Source organism: Elephantulus edwardii, unplaced genomic scaffold, assembly GCF_000299155.1.
Source record: "Elephantulus edwardii isolate Elephantulus edwardi_28Jun2011 unplaced genomic scaffold, EleEdw1.0 scaffold00006, whole genome shotgun sequence".
In the NCBI taxonomy this organism is placed as follows: domain Eukaryota; kingdom Metazoa; phylum Chordata; class Mammalia; order Macroscelidea; family Macroscelididae; genus Elephantulus; species Elephantulus edwardii.
In genome coordinates this window covers 4,571,600-4,588,063 of record NW_006399756.1, presented here as the reverse complement: position 1 = coordinate 4,588,063, position 16,464 = coordinate 4,571,600, and positions in this window count along the sequence as shown.

Genomic DNA, 16,464 nt, shown 5'->3' with positions numbered 1-16,464 from the left:
GTGTGTGTGTGTGTGTGTGTGTGTGTGTGTGTGTGTGGTGTACCATCAAGTCAGAACTGACCCATACTTGACTCTCTGGTGGGTTTTTAGAGGCAGTTAATCACACAGGAGGAGATTGCCCATCCTTCTTCCATGGGACAGTGGCAGTTGTGGGATTTGAACCACATGCCTTATGGGATTACAATGCAGCGTCTTGCCACTAGGCCATGAGAGCTCCCCAGGGCATGGACAGTGTCTGCTTTCTGTCACTGCAGCCTCTACCCCATCTCCAGGGGACAGTCCTAAAAATTGAAGCAGACAGTAGTGGCCGCTCAAGTAGTCTCATCTCCAGCCCAGACTGAGCCAATCTGGGAGGACTGGGGAGGTGGCCTGCCTGCCTGCCTACAGGCTCTGCAGCTCCATGGCTTCAGACAACACACTTTCCATAAAAGCTAGAGAATCCAGCCCATGATTGTCGGGAAATTGTGTGTTTTGTCTGCCTGGCGTTACTGACGGGGAACTAATTAGATAGCCTGATGGCTGTTATTTACTCCCAGAAAGTTGAAAACCATTTAATGCATTAATAAGCTTGTGGTGGAGACTGTCTTCACAGAGCATCTTGTGCAGAAGAAGATTCTTATTTCAGGGGAATCTTTCTAATTTTCTATTATTTGCATTTATATGGGCTGGTTGGAATAATAAAACACCAGAAACATAATTGGAAAAATTCTCTTCCCATTTTTGGATCTAAAATATCACTTCAACCTCGAGGGGAAAAGACAGAGGCAAAAATATTTGCACTCTTAAGACTGTAGCAGAGGAGAAAGCTGGCAGGTAGCAAAATCCATTTTCTCAGGAAAATCATACCTCTTGCCAAGATTTGAAGAAAAAAGTATTTAAGATAAAAAAAGCACTTCCAAAACTAGGCTTGCCTGGTGTCATTGAGGAGGTGGTTAGGAAGGCTGTGTGAGTATTTGGAGAGAGTGAACTTAAGACAAGCTAGTGACTCAGTGACTGGATTCTAGACAATCACTTCCATCATTTCCCATGTGTCCTGGACAGGCCTGCAAGCTCCCACTGTGCCGTTGAGTAGGAAAACTGCACGGGCTGTGGAGGGCTGAGGAACTCTTTAAAGTGCTGAAGAGCAAGGATGTCAGTTTAAAGATTAAGGTGTGCCCATTCCAAGCCAGGGTATTTTTGACTGTTTACTGTGCATCTGAATAAGGAGGACAGAAAAGAATTGATGCCTTTGAACTATGCTGTTGGCAGAATATTGAATAGCCCATGGACTACAAAAAACCAAGCCAGGATGTCTCTGAGGAAGTACCCGGGTCCTCCTCAGAGGCAAAGATGGGGAAACCTGGCCCCAAATACTTTGGCCATGCTGTCAAGAGGGACCAGTCCTTGGAAAGAGACATCATGCTGAGAAAGTTGGAGAGTCAGAGAAAGAGGAAGGCCGTTAACATGATGGACTGACACAGTGATTATAGCAATGGGCTTAAACATGTCAGAACTGTGACAATGGTGTAGAATAGAGAGAGGATCCCACATGTTGTTCACAGGGTCAGAGCTGTGAGTGGTAGTTGATGCCACAGAACCCAAACAGCAACATGGAAGAAGTCTTTCTCCCACAGAGAGATGACAACAGACACTGAAGTCAGGTCACAGACCGTAGCGACACCTACTGCACATGCCAGTCCCTTCTCCACAGGATAACAAAGCCCAGCTGTGCCTGGGGCACCACCCCACTGCCTGTGAGTTCATCATGCACCAGACCCAGGAAGCAAAACAAGAGGATGTGTGGAAATGGGAAGCACAGAGGAAGTGGGAAGGGTCCTACTAGAGTGTGGGAATTATAGTCAACGTCACAAAACAAAACGTGTGAATTGTTGGACAGAAAGCCAATTTTCTCTGTAAATGTCGCCCAATTCATAGCAAAAAGTTGAAAAAGTAAAAGTATGGCTTGGTCTTTTGCTAATCTCTACCTAATCAACTGCTACACTTACAGGACAACCAGCCACGCTCCCTCTCATTGAGGAGTGCTGTCTCTTTGTCTCCCTCTAGGACTTGAGGGAGGTGGGGAGGGGTTGTGTCACCCCTGTTTATAGACAAAGAAACTGAAGTGTAGGCAGACGGAATGGTCTCATCCAGGGCTCATACCTGGCATAGGCTGGCCTACCTTGTTCCCTGCTTGTACTATGCTACCTGGGATGGATGGATGGACGGATGGATGGATGGATGGTTGGATGGACGGACGGACGGACGGACGGACGGATGGACGGACGGACGGATGGATGGATGGATGGATGAAAATGATGAGCCATCAGACAAGGTGGGTTCATTTTTTGCTGCTCTCTAACAAACAACCAGGAATTAAAATAACATGCACTGATGACGTGCAGAAGGCTGGGCATTCAGGCACAGCTAAGGAGGTTGTAACTCTAAAATCTCACAAGACTACTGTCAACCAGAGCCACAGTCTTCTCTTGGCTTGGCCATGAAGGGTCCACGACAAGCCATATGGTGGCTGGTGGAAGGCAGCTCTCCGTGGCTGGAGGACCAAGGGTCTCGCATTCTTGCTAATCATTGGTAACTGGCAGCCTTCAGTTTTTTGCCATGTGAGACTCCCACCATGGCTGCCAGCTTCCTCAAAGCCAGCAAGACTGGAATTACATTCTTAGGTAACAAAATCAAAAAAGTGCCATCGAATCATCTTTGCTGTGGTCTCTCAGTTTAAAAAAGGGAGCTCTCATGGTCTGTGGGTGAGGAGTTGTGCTACCAACCCAAAGACAGATGTTCAAAATCCGCCAGCTGCCCCATAGCCGAAATATGGGCCATCTCCTCACATGCAATTTACAGTCTCTGAAAAAAACCACCTAAGGGCCAAGTATGAATCAATGCTCGCTGGAAAGCAAACAACAGCTAAGTCACAAGTTCCTCTCACACCTGAGGGTCTACCATGGATGTGGGTCAACTATGAATCAGCTTTCACTGGAAAGCAAACAACACCTAAGTCACAAGTCCCTCTCGCACCTGAGGGGCAAAGTCTACCATGGATGTGGCCTCCAAGAGGTGGGTGATAAGTCTACTCGGTGAGATATGTTCCCATGTAGCCACTGTTGGGCACCGTCAAGCGGGGCATCTCACAGTGACCCTCGGTGCATCAGAGGAAATGCATCTGGCTCTGTCCCACCCCTCCACTCACTCATTTATCTGGGTCTGTTGTGCCAGTTGCTGTGGCCATCCATCGAGGAAAGTCCTCGTTCTCACTGACCCTCGACTTTGCCAAGTGTGATCTTCTCCTCCAGGGTCTGCTCCTTCCTGGTATCGTGCCTGAAATATGTGAGACAGAATTTGCACACCTGCGTTTCTAAGGGGCACTCTGGTGGCACTTCTCAGATGACAGATTTGCTGCTTCTTTTGGCATCCACCATATTCTTTGTCACCACCATCATTCAAAGGCATCACCTTTTCTGCAGTTTTCCTTAGTCATTGTCCACCTTTTGAATGCCTATGAGGCGACTGAAAATAGTCTAGTTGGCCAGGCACACATTGGTCTTCAGGGCAACCTTTTCTCCTCTACGATTTTATAGAGGTCTCTGGCAGCCCATGAGCCTGGCGTGCTAGACACTTTGGTTTCTAATGTTCCCAGTGGGGAGGACAAATAAGCAACTGGACAGTGACTGGACCCAGTGAAAACAGAAATGTCCAAGGTCATAAATGAGTCATCCATGTTCTTTTGTAAAACATTGGCACGGCAAGGCGGTCACCACCCTGCAGATAATGCAGAGACGGTGTATTCCCTCCATCTTCACAAGGACCAGTGCCTATAGGTTTGCTGGAGAACGCAGCCTAGGGAGGTAGGCAGCTTTTGCTCCCAGTCCAGGACAGAACTCCTCGCATCCTTGAGCAAGCAGGTTAGTAATTATCAAGGAGAAGTATGGCCACTGCCAAAGGATTCCATTCATTAGAATCCCGCTGCCTGCCACCGTGATGGAAGTCCTCCAGGTCCATCAAAGAATTACGAGTCAAGGTTCTTTTACGGCCTTTATGAAGCAAGTGATGCAGCTCACTCCAGCACACGGGGCGCTCTCCCATGACCCCCCGAGCTGTGGTCAGGTGTGCTGTGACTCGTCAGAGAACTCTTGGTGTGCTCTCCCAGGATCCCCCAAGCTGTGGTCAGGTGTGCTGTGACTATGTCAGAGAACTCATGGTGTGCTCTCCCAGGACCCCCCAAACCATGGTGAGGTGTGCTGTGACTATGCCAGAAGACTCGATAGCACTCAGGGTTATGAGCATGGCCCTTGAAGGCAGATGTTCCTGAACTCAAGTGACATTCCACTTGGCATAACTTGTGACTGTGGACACATTTTTAGACCTCACCAAGACTTAGTTTCCTCATCTGTGACATGGACCCTCATGATATGGTTGGAACGAGGATTGAATGAAGTGACACACATTATGTACTTAACTCAGTACTCGGTCTGTGTGTGTGTCCTGTAGATGGTGGCCATCTGCAGAAGCTTCCAGCTCAACACTGGATGAACAAAGGATCTGCAACTAATACTTCCAAATGCCACTGGTAAAGAGCTCAAGCTAGATAATGTTGCTGATTGAAAGATGAATATTATTCAAAGTATTCCTATAGGCTAATAATAGAGGGACTTGGTGGCTGAATCCTGAAACATTCTATGATCTTCAGATCCGGAATAGAGGAGTGAAAAATGTGGAACTAAAAAAACAAAACAAAACAAAAAACCAACAAAAAAACCAAAGCAAAACCCCATAAATGTTTGACTAACTGGTCTGATAGAGACAGGTGGAACCCATAATCCTAAACTCCACAGCCACCCTTTGAATTGGAACAATGCATCCTTGTGACTCAGCTTTCAGTCAAACGACAGACAGGCCTGTGAGGTGACCAGTAACACTGAATTGCTTCGTCCTTAGAAGAGCCAACTATATGAGATCAGAAGAGCCCCATTTACCCAGCGACAACGCTTAGAGGGCAGGAAGGGACAAGGTAGGGGATTAATGGTAATGACACGTGCAGAAAATAACGAGGTAGGAATTAATCACTATTTGAATACTCTAATATTTTAAAAAGGAAAGAAGAAAGAAAGAAAAATGGTTTGCCCGGTGATACGGATCAGTTGAAATGCACTGAGAGGCTGGACACGCGCATAGATGAAGGCTGCGCTGTAATCAACATTGATTAGTAGTAAGAGTGACTGAAACGCAAAGGTTGGGAACAAAGAAGGCGGCCTGGTGGTCAGAAATTACAGACTCAGAGACCATATGGCTGAACTTTGCACAATGATTTCTGCATTGCAAATAACTTTTATATAAAACACAAGCAGATTATATTCATGGGCTTTACCTGATAGACTGACCACACAGGAATCAGATTGACTGCCTCTGTGGAATGAATCATTGGAGAAGCTCAGTACCAGCAATCAGAACCAGGCCAGGTGCTGGCTGTGGAACAGAAGTGCTTCATAGAGTTTCCAAAATTAGAATCCTTATGGAAGCAGATTGCCACACAGCAACCTGCCAAGTCTGAACCATCAACCTTTCTGTTAGCAGCCTAACTCTTAATCTATTGCACAAGCGTTATTCACCATAAGCCATAACATGGAAACAGCCCAAATGCCCAACTGCAATGGAATGGATTCAGAAATTATGGTACATTCATACAGTGGAATGCTACAAAGCACTCAGGAGAAATGATTTTGTAAATTACTCCCTAACACGGGAAGGACTGGAGAGCATTATGCTAAGTGAACTAACTCAGTCTCATAAGGACAAATACTGTATAAAACCATTATTGTAAAATGAGTACAAGGATCGAAGGGGGGAAGAGGGGGTGTTTAATCATACGTTCACACAATTTGATGAGTGGAGGGAAGGGTGCGGAGAGGAAAGGGGAGAGATCTGGTGTGAAAAATAATGTATACAAACATTTTAAGTAAACCAGTATAAAATAATTTAAAAAATAGGGAAACAGAAATGCAGAAGGTTATTCTGTCATTATTATCCAATCCTGCTCTAAATGAGATACTGCGAGCACTGCAGCAAACAGAATCTTCTACAATTTAGGAGGCCAGAAGCCCCGTTGAGAGCACCAGCTGGAAGGGAAGGGCTTGTCTCTCTGTGGAGTCTGGAGGAAGGTCTTAGCTCCCTGTAGCATTTGGGAGTCCTGTGTTCTTCAGCCATCTTCACACGTCCTGGCCTTCACCTGTAACGGGGAATTTCCTCACGCAGACTCAGACCACAAGAACACACTCCACTCCTGGAGATTCTCTCTTGGTGATAATAAGATCCGCTCTCTTTCTGCTCACTTCCCTTCTGTCTTTGTGAGTGGACATATACTCCAGGCCTCTGGAAGCTTCATTACACAGCTGGGATTTGGGAGTACAGAGTGCTGCATTCCACTTCTAACCCTCACAAGGTATCAGTACACAGCTTCAGCATTACTGCATCCATTCTTGTATTTTGCTGGGGGCACAATTCAATCTAAAACAATTCTAGGAATTCATTTATTTTCCCATACAATTGGATCCACTTCTTTAGTCATTCAAGAAGCCTCCAGAAGAAAATGACCATTTTCAAGTCCAGGAGTCATGGGCTAGCCGGGAGGGATTTGTACTCTGATTCTATTGAGAAGACTTAGGAGTTGCTGTTGTTATTTCTTCTTTTTGTTGTTATTGTTGTTTTCATTTTTTTTTCAAGTCTCTTTTGGGATTCTTTTGTAATTGCCTTTTCAGGTACTTAGCCCATTTTCCCACTGGCTACCTTTCTTTATTGACTTTAAAGTTTCCTTATGTAATAGAATAGTAAGCCTCTTTTTTTCTATCCACATTTTGTAATTATATTTTTAGGTTGTTTGTTTTTGCCTTGCAAATAGCTTTCATTTTTCTTCTTTACAGTTTCTGGCTATTGCGTAATGAGGAAGCAAAGATGTTCCCTTCCGAGATAATAAAAGGCTTGAAGGTTTTAGTTACATCTTGGACCCAGCACATCATCTCTCGCTGGGTTAGATTATGTCCTTGAAGGTATCGTCATAAAGGTATACTGATTCCCTTTGCTTATTCAGAGCGTACTTCTGCTGACTCAAGAGGCATATGGCAGAGCAGAGGGAACACTTGTTCTGGGCACAAGTCCAAGGGGGAGGTGCTAGAGAAGGATGAACAACATCCCAATGTGCTTCAAATATGAAGGTCGCTAACATGTGGCAGCTGGAAAGAGAGGGGAGGGGTTTATTGCAGCTGACCTTGAGAATAATGGGAATCTCAGAACACTTGACTGTGCTTGTGTGAAACCTTTCCTTGGACCAGGAGGTAGTTCTCTGAACAGGGCAAGAAAACACTGCATGGTTCAAAATCAGGAAAGGAGTGCATCAGGGATGCATCCTGTTTCCATACCTTTTCAATCTATATGCAGAACAGATCATTCAGGAAGCTGGGCTTTATGAGGAGGAATGTGTATCAAGACTGGGGGGGGGAATATTCATCAACAACCTATGTTATGCAGATGACACAACCTTGCTTGCTGACAGTAAGGAGGGCCTGAAGTGTTTGCTGCAGAAGGTCAAGGACTGTAGTCTTCAATATGGATTGAAGCTCAACATCAAGAAGACAAAGATTCTCATCACTGGGCCAATTGGCAGCTCCATGATAGGTGGAGAAGAGACTGAAGTTAAGAGTTGCAGCTTGCTTGGCTCCACACTCAAAACTCTTCCTGCTAGCTATCAGGAAATCAAAAGATTATTTGCATGGGGTAAATATACTGTCAAGGATCTTACTTGAATACTGAGAAGAACAATAATGTCAGTATAGAGACTAAGGTGTGCCAGATCCAGGGTATTGTCTTCTCAATTGCTAGCTATGTAGCAAAGAGCTGGTCAATGACTAAGGATAACAGAAGATGAATCGATGTCTTTGAATTGTGGCGCTGGAGAAGAGTCTTGAACATACAATGGTCTGCCAAGAAAGTAGCTCTGTGTCCTTGGAGGCTAGGATTTTAAAGCTCTGTCTCATATACTTTGGGCATGTGGCTAGGAAGTACTGGTCCTTGGAGAATGATATCATGTTTGGAAGGGTAGAGGGACAGAGCAGGGAAGGAAGGTCCTGGATGCGATGGATTGATACAGTAACTGGGGCAATGGGAGTAGGTGTATCAGAATCAGTGAGCCTGGCTCAGCACAAGACAGGCTTCAGAGCTGCTGCACATAGGGTGGCTATGAGTTGTAGGCGACTCAGCAGTACCTAACAACAACAATTCAGAGGGGCACAGTTTAGAAATGGCCCTGGGTATGTGTTACCCTTTATACGCCAATAATTGATTCATACATAAATAACAGCTTGTTTTTCCCTCCCATCAAAATTTTGTACATCATTGGTTGCACCACATTTTCCTGAAATGCAGCATTGAGAAGTTGAGGCAGGCATTTATTTCTCTAAAGAGCTCTGGTGTGTAGTGTGCTGGTCTGTTAACCAAAAGGTCATCAGTTTGAATCCATTAGCCATTCTGTGGAAGAAAGATGGATTGTGTCCTCTCAGGAGTCCTCTCAGGAAGATTTACAGCATCAGAAACCCAATGCAGGATCCCCACGAGTGGAAATCAACTCAGCGGCCACAGGTTCAAAGCTTTATGCTTGCTTGCTTGTGCTCGCTCTCATATCTGTCTGTCTGTCTATCTATCATGGTTTACCACCAAGTTGGGACCGACCCACAGCTAACCCTCTCAAGGGCTTTTAGAAGCAGTTAGATCGCATGGGAGGAGATGGCCCATCTTTCTCCCTGTAATCTATGTCATCTATTATCTGAGTCATCTGTGTATTCTGGTTGAACAGTTATGGAATTTTTTTTCCCCTTTGGACAAATCTCAGACTTGATGGCGTTCTCACCTCCTTATTGGCCATGTCCCTGTGCATTTCTGGTTATTTCTCTCTCCTTTCTACTGTGTTTGAATTCCTTTGGTCTGTTCCCTCATTCATGGAGCCCCATACACACGTCATCTCCGCTGTCTGACGTCTCTATCACCATCTTAGTCCAAGTTCCCCAGACAAGCAAATTACGTGCTGGCTTTCAGATTCATCCTTCAATTGAAATGTGATCTCAGGACAGCAGGGATGAAAGGAGGGTGGAAAGAGCTTGCCTGTGCAGGTCCTATGGACCACTAGTCCAGCAGACAGCACAGCTGGTGACCCGGCTGCCTGGATCACTGGTCACCAGAGGCAGAGTGATGGTGTAAATCCAGCACATCTGTGGTCAGATACTCCCTCTTGTTCTTTTTCAGGCTGCCCACTTTGTAGACCGGGCTGCATTACCACAGCTCCCAAACAATGGGGGGGGGGGTCAAACCCCTGAGTCCCTGCCTTGGGTGGGATGATGGGACACATCCTGTGAGCCCTGGAGCTGTGGGGACAGCAGGCTCCAGGGACGTTGGGCTGGTTGCAGATGCAGGGACAGTGGCGGTGACTGAGGCCAATAGCCCCGCCACAGCCAGTGTGTACCGCCGCTGTCCACCTCTGTCCACTGTCCACCCTCAAGAAGGGCAGGGTGTCCCCTCTAGAGGCTCCCAGTGGTCCTAAGAGCATGCAATCCAGAAAATGTAGTGCTTGGTGCAAATGGTGAACATGCTTGGCTGCCCACCCAACAGAGATTCAAGTCCTCCTAAGGGGGTCTGCTTCTCAAGACACCAGCGTTGCCATCCCCACAGAGCGTGGTTTACTCTGACATGCAGGCTGCCGGCGGTCAGCCCTGGCCCAGTGGCCACTGGCTGCGTGCAGCAGTCACCTCTGTCTCCCTTCCTGCCTGGGTTCCCTGGGACTTCTCAACTCTGCTCCATCGCCCATCTAAGGATCATCCCGGCTGTGCTGCATTCGGATTTCTGGAGTCTTTTCTGACACCTTCGGCTCCTGAGCACTTTTAAGTTCTGAAATGAGACTGTGTTTCTCGTCATCTTTTTTTAGGTATGTTCAGCTTCTTTTAATCTCATTCTATTATCTTCTTTTTTAAGTACTTGTTTTTCTTAGGTGAAGAAGTTGCCTGCTTTGATTTCTGAACATGAGCAACTTGAGATTTATTTTTTCTTCCTTCCTTTCTATCTTAAGAAAGAAAATCTCAGAATAACTATGCATTTTTGAGCACTTACCAGACCAAACATTTTGCTTAAAGTTTTCTATAAATTGCATCTTTCCATGCTCACAACAAAAGTCTGGCATAGGTAACACTATCTCAACAAGGCATAAAGAGATTCGTTATGTTGCCCAAGACCATACATCAAAAAAGCTGAGAAGCTAAGACTTAACCCAAACTATGTTGGACGATAGCAAGCCTGCTGTCCTGTATTGTTTCCATGTCAAGTGTAAGTGCTTACTGCACTTTCCAGAATAAGACCCCTGGCATCCCTTTGTCTTAGCATTTCTAATGGGAACTGCTTCTAATGAGTTCAGCTTCTATCTGCCCGTTGCCCCTAAAAGCTGATTTTTTAGATTCTACATCCTATTAAAGAATATAGGTGAAATCTCTTTGACTCTAGAAAAAGTCAAACTAATCCAAACCCACTGTCATCAAGTTGATTCCCACCCACAGCTACCAGACAGGACAGGGCACAACTGACCCACAGGGTTTCCAGCTGCGAGTCTTTACAGGGGCAGATGGTCCATCTTTGTCCCCCAGAGCAGCTGGTGGGTTCACCTCATCGACCTTTGGATTAGTGGCCAAAAGTGCGAAGAGTGGTAACCATCTCACCACGCTGTGTTTGCGTGCTTGGAGCCGGACCTGACCAATAACTGACCCTCTAGTGGGTTTTCAGAGCTGGTACATCAAACAGGAGGAGGCTGCCTGTCTTTCTCCCACAGAGCAGCTAGTGAAAGTGAATCTTGTGCCTCTGGGATTGCAGTGCAGTTCTTACCACTAGACCACCTGTGCTCCCTACTGCCCTGTAAGGATTTCTTACGGACTCGATGACCTGTTCAATAGTGTAGGTGGGTCTTCCTGGAGTCCATGTCCTGTGCTGTCAGGTGCTTTCTCCTTAAACCTCACCTGGAGGGTCAGATGCAGATGAGATATGAGGGTTCTAATTATTCTGCTCTTTGCAGAGAGTCTGACAGGAGCAGGTTGCTATCAGAAATGTGTTTCCGGTTATGGAAATTCTTGTACCAAATATAACAGCCCCCTCAGGACAAGAACATATGCTGACCTTGGAAAGCTAAGAAAGTGGCTTTTAGCATCCAGCCTCCTCCTTTAATTTTAGGTGTCAACCACCTGCCAAAAGGTAGTTGCGTTTGCAGGCTTTTCCGTTGTTCATATGGAGCAAGTTCTACTCAGGAATCTTCACTTGTGCTGTGGTCCCAGCAGAAGCCATGGCTCCTTGAGGTTTCTTTTTCCTTCACCTTCTTTTCCCAATAGTCCACATGGTGGGCCTCTCCGGATGGACATGCATCTCACTTTAGCATCTTCCCTGAGCCCAGTGTAAACCACTGTACATAGACATGTACAGTGGCTCTGGTCCACGTCAGTCCACTGACATCTCCAGCTGGCGTTAGCATTAATGAAATTGCCTTTTCAGTTCTTATTTCATCATTTTGTTCAACTTCTTCTGGGTTGAAGTTTACTGAGAGCCTATATTTAACCATTACCATTTCCCAAAATACAGCTGTTTATGATTTTTAAAAAAATATGCTACTTTTATCAGAAACTCACATGATAATACTACTCCAAGGGGCCATTTATTCATATTATAAGATAATCCGAAGTATCAGTAAATGTGTCTTTGAAATTATTCTGACCTTGAGAACAAATTTAAATAAGCTATAGAGGGTGACCATCAAAAGAAAATCTATTTACTAAAATATATTCCTAAGAAAAACCGTATTTACTAAAATATATTCCTAAGAAAAACCGTATTTACTAAAATATATTCCTAAGAAGTCTGTGTGCCTCGGTGGGTCAAGTGCTGTGCTGCTGAGATCAGTGCTCTAACCCGCGGCCCGCTCTCCAGCAGAAAGATGTGACAGTCTAGTGTAGAGACCCAGCCTCAGGAACCCTACTGGGCAGTACTACTCCGTTCAATGGGTGGTTATGAGTCTGAATTAACCCTGCAGCAGTGGAGGCCACATAATTCTTGAGGATTGGCGCTAGATCAGCTGGGAAAGGAGAGGAGGAGCATTGGCCAGAGACACAGCACAGTCCCTCAACAGCTATAGGGCTTCATCAAGGCTTTGCATCTCTGGCTCTCCGCTTCCTTGTTTGTGAAGCAGGGTTTAGATAAAGCTCCCCGCAAGCTCTGAGGGAGCAAACGCATCCAGGGCTGCCTCTGTTTGTTGAAATATGTCAGCTGGTATTCTATCAGTTCCTGGGACCTTGGTTTTTTTCCCAATTCCTTCAGAGCAGTTTGGATTCCCTCCTTTATCACCATTGCCTCTTGATCGTATGCTATTTTTTTTTTCTATTTCAGGAAATTCTTCTGTGTCAGCCAGTTGTTTTTGGTACAGTGACTCTGCAGGCTCCTCCATCTTCTCCTGATACTTCCTGGGCCATCCAGCACTCTCCCCATAGCATCTGTATTACACCTCAAGGCTTCAGTTTGTTCTTCAGTTTCTTCAGCCTAAAAAATGCCAAACGAATTCAGCCCCTTTTTCCCTCCACTAGTTTATTTACAAAATTTCAATACATTATTTTCAACAAATTCTTTCCGTTTCCTTCAGCATCCATCAAATTGTACAACCCCATGATTAATCCCCCCTCCCCATGCACATCCTCATCCCTCTGCTTCCAACTTCTTCCACCCACCTTGGATCCTTATACTCATTCTCCAATAATGGTTTTATACAATATTTATCCTACTGAGTTCACTCAGCATAATGCTCTCTAGTCTCTCCCAAGTTAGGTAATAATTTTAAAAAAAATCATTGCTCCTGCATGCTACATAGTATTCCATTGTGTGAATGTACCATAATTTCTCAATCCATTTGTTTGTGGTTAGACATTTGGGCTGTTTCCATGTTCTTGTGATAGTGAATAATGCTGCTTTGAACATTGGTGCACAAATCTCAGCTCATCCCTTTTGACATTCCTTCCAATTCCAGCTCTTTGCCTATATCATTATAATGCTTTGCTTTGTCTTCTCAAGGTGCCTCTTTGAAACAGTCAGCTCCTTAACGTCTTGATTCCTTCCCTTTGCTTTGGCTTCTTGTCATTTTACTGCAATATTCAGTCTCTTCTGACATCCATCTTGGTTTTTTCTTCTTCCTCTGTCTTTGTAATGACCTTTTGCACTCTTCATGGATGATATTCTTGATATCCTCAAGGCCTCAAACTTGTTCCTGAGATGGTTTTTAATTTCAGATGGGATAGACTCAAGGTAAAATTTTATTCTTGTGGATTTGATTTTTAGTTTTCTTTAGCTTCAGTTTGAACTTGCATGTAAGTAGTTGATGGTCTGTTCTACAATCAGCACGTGGCCTAGTTTTCACAGCTGATATTGATCTTCTCCAACAGTTTTTCCCACAGATGTAATCTGGAGTAAAATTACATGGCTAACTGACTGGAAGAGATCCATATTTATTCCCATTCCAAAAGAGCATGATTCGACACTGTGGAAATTATAGAACAATGTCACTAATGTCACACACAATCAAGATCCTACTGATTATCCAAAAATGATAGGAACAGTACATCAACAAAGAAGTGCCAGATGTTTTGAAGAGGCCGTGGCACTAGGGACAATATAGCCAATACTGGACGGATCTTAGCTGAAAGCAGAGAGTACCAGAGGAATGTCTATCTGTGTTTCATTGACAATGCAAAGGCATTTGTGCAGATCACAACAAATTGTGGCTAACCTTGAGATGAATGGGAATCCCAGACCACTTAATTGTGCTTATGCAAAACCTATACTTGAACCAGGAAGCAGTCATCAGAAAAGAGCAAGGAAACACTGCCTGGTTCAAAATCAGAAAACGTGTATGCCAGGGATGCATCCTATCTCCATACCTTTTAAATTTGTATGTGGTACCGACCATTCAACAGGCTGGACGTTATGAGGAGGAATGTGGCATCAGGATTGGAGAAGACTCATCAACAACCTTGCTTGCTAAAACTGAAGAGGACCTGAGGTACTTCCTGCACAAGGTCAAGGACTGCAGCCTTCAGTATGGATTGAAACTCAACATCAAGAAACAAAGATTCTCACCACTGGACCAATCGGCAGTATCATGACAGCGGAGATTGAGATTGTTAACAGCTTCAACTTGCTTGGGTCCATAATCACCACTCTTGGTACCAGCAGCCAGGAAACCATACGATGAATTACAGTGGGGAAATCTTCTGTCAAGGAACTCTCTAGGGTACTAAAGAACAACCATGTCAGTCCGGAGACCAAAATGTGCCTGGTCCAAGCCATGGTCTCAGTGCCCATTCTGAGTTCTCTGGTTCTGGGGGGCTTTGTCCAGAATGACCAAATGAGCAAATGACCAAAACTCAGCCCATTGGCAAGCTACCTTCTCCTCCACAGAAATGAGCATTTGCTGCTTGGAAGGAAAACTCTCCTGTTGTCTCAGAGCTGTGAAGACTAGAGCTACTGGTCATCATCTTTCCAAGAGGAAAGGACACTTTACATGGTGTTGAGAGATGCAGTCATACCAGAAGACATTGGGCTCAGAAGCCCAGGACCAAGACCTGGAGTCAGTCGTGCTTGGAGCCATGTCTACTGCCCTTCACATGGTGAGAATCTGTATCTCCTTTCTCATTGAGATGGTATTAAGGTCTCTGGCTCTGCCAGGCAAGATCTCTCTCTCTCTTTCTTTCTCTCTCTCTCTCTCTCTCTCTCACACACACACACACACACACACACACAAGAAGTGCCTCCAGCTGGCTGCAGTTGCCTGTGATCCATTTTTATTCTTTGTTTGGTGGTGCGGTTGAATTCAGACGTCAGCCCTGCCTCCCATGTTTTCGTTTCCATTAAATAGCTTTGATGTTTTCTCATAATGTGACCATAGCATTTCATTTGCCCAAAGATCCTGCCTTCAGCTGCTGTTTCACTAGAAGCATTACATAAAGCTTTCAACAACAACAACAACAACAAAATGTAAAGCTATGCTCTTCCTAGGTGGAAGCTAACGCACCAGCAGGCTGAGAGCGGACAAGCTTGCTCCACATTACCCTCCATCTCAAACGTGCACTATCCGCCAGGTGGGGAGGAACACACAGGCCTCTGTGATTATGAACTCGGGCCCGCAGGCATGAAAAGGTGATGTAACACAAGAGGCAGAGAAGAGGTGGGTGAGAGTCCGACAATTTTTTTTAATCCAGTGGATATAACCATTATCTTGTGGGTTCTAGGTATTATTTGTCTCCTCAAAGCAACCTTACACATGTTGTCTGGCCCTCCCCCCATTTTTCTCCAAAGTCCAGCTTCTCTAATTATTTGTTCAGCATACAGATTGAGTAAGTATGGAGAAAGACTATAACCTTGACACATACCTATTCTGATTTAAACATGCAGTGTTCCCATGATCCACTTGGACAAAAAATTCTATCTTTATCTATCTATATAAAAGATAGATAGATAGATAGATAGATAGATAGATAGATAGATAGATAGATTTGCAGAGATTGTATTGCTGTGAACACAAAAAAGAAAAACATCTTTCTTGGGCAATTGGCTTCTCCTGTCAGATCACATCATGGAGACGACTGTGTTATATATTCCGGAAATACAATCAACCCAATGGCTGCCGAACTGTGAGGGTTGTAACCCTATTGAATTGACATATAACATTCACCATCACAACCGTATCAAATCATTGCAAGCATTTGGATAGAGTTTTAAATTTTTTTTCTCATTTTTCTCAATGTTCTCTCATTCATATCCTAATCTATTCTTACCATTTCGTGACACGTATAGAAAAGGTAGAATTGTCCATTTTACAGATATTTGATGAGCCAGAGATTCATAGAAATAAGTCAAAGACATACAAGTAATTGATTATCATTTTAAAATATGCTGTCTGTAGTTTTTTATGAGCCCTGTCTTTCTGTATGGATGATATTAGCATGTTAACTATGAAAAGGATGTATGCTTGTAACTGCTGTCCAGAATCTTGAAGTCACATATAAGGTGTTACAAAAGCCCAGCACTATCATTGATGCTGTGATTTCATTAGCAACCCTTAGAAATGAATTTCCAGGGCTACATTCAGTTTTTCTAAAGAGCTTCTGGAAAGTTTAAATTATTATTTTTTTTTAAGTTACCTAATGGGGCTTGGTGTGTCAGAGACAATAAAGTTGGCATAGAATAGAGCAGGGATCAGAGCTATTATACACAGGGGCACTATGAGTGGCAGGCGACCTGACAGCACTTAACAACAACAAATGTCAGTCAAGATCTTCCTTGTTGAAAATGGGGAAAGGACAAAGCGATTTTTGAAATTTTCTTTCATTTCACTATTACTTTAAGCCTATAAGTATGACC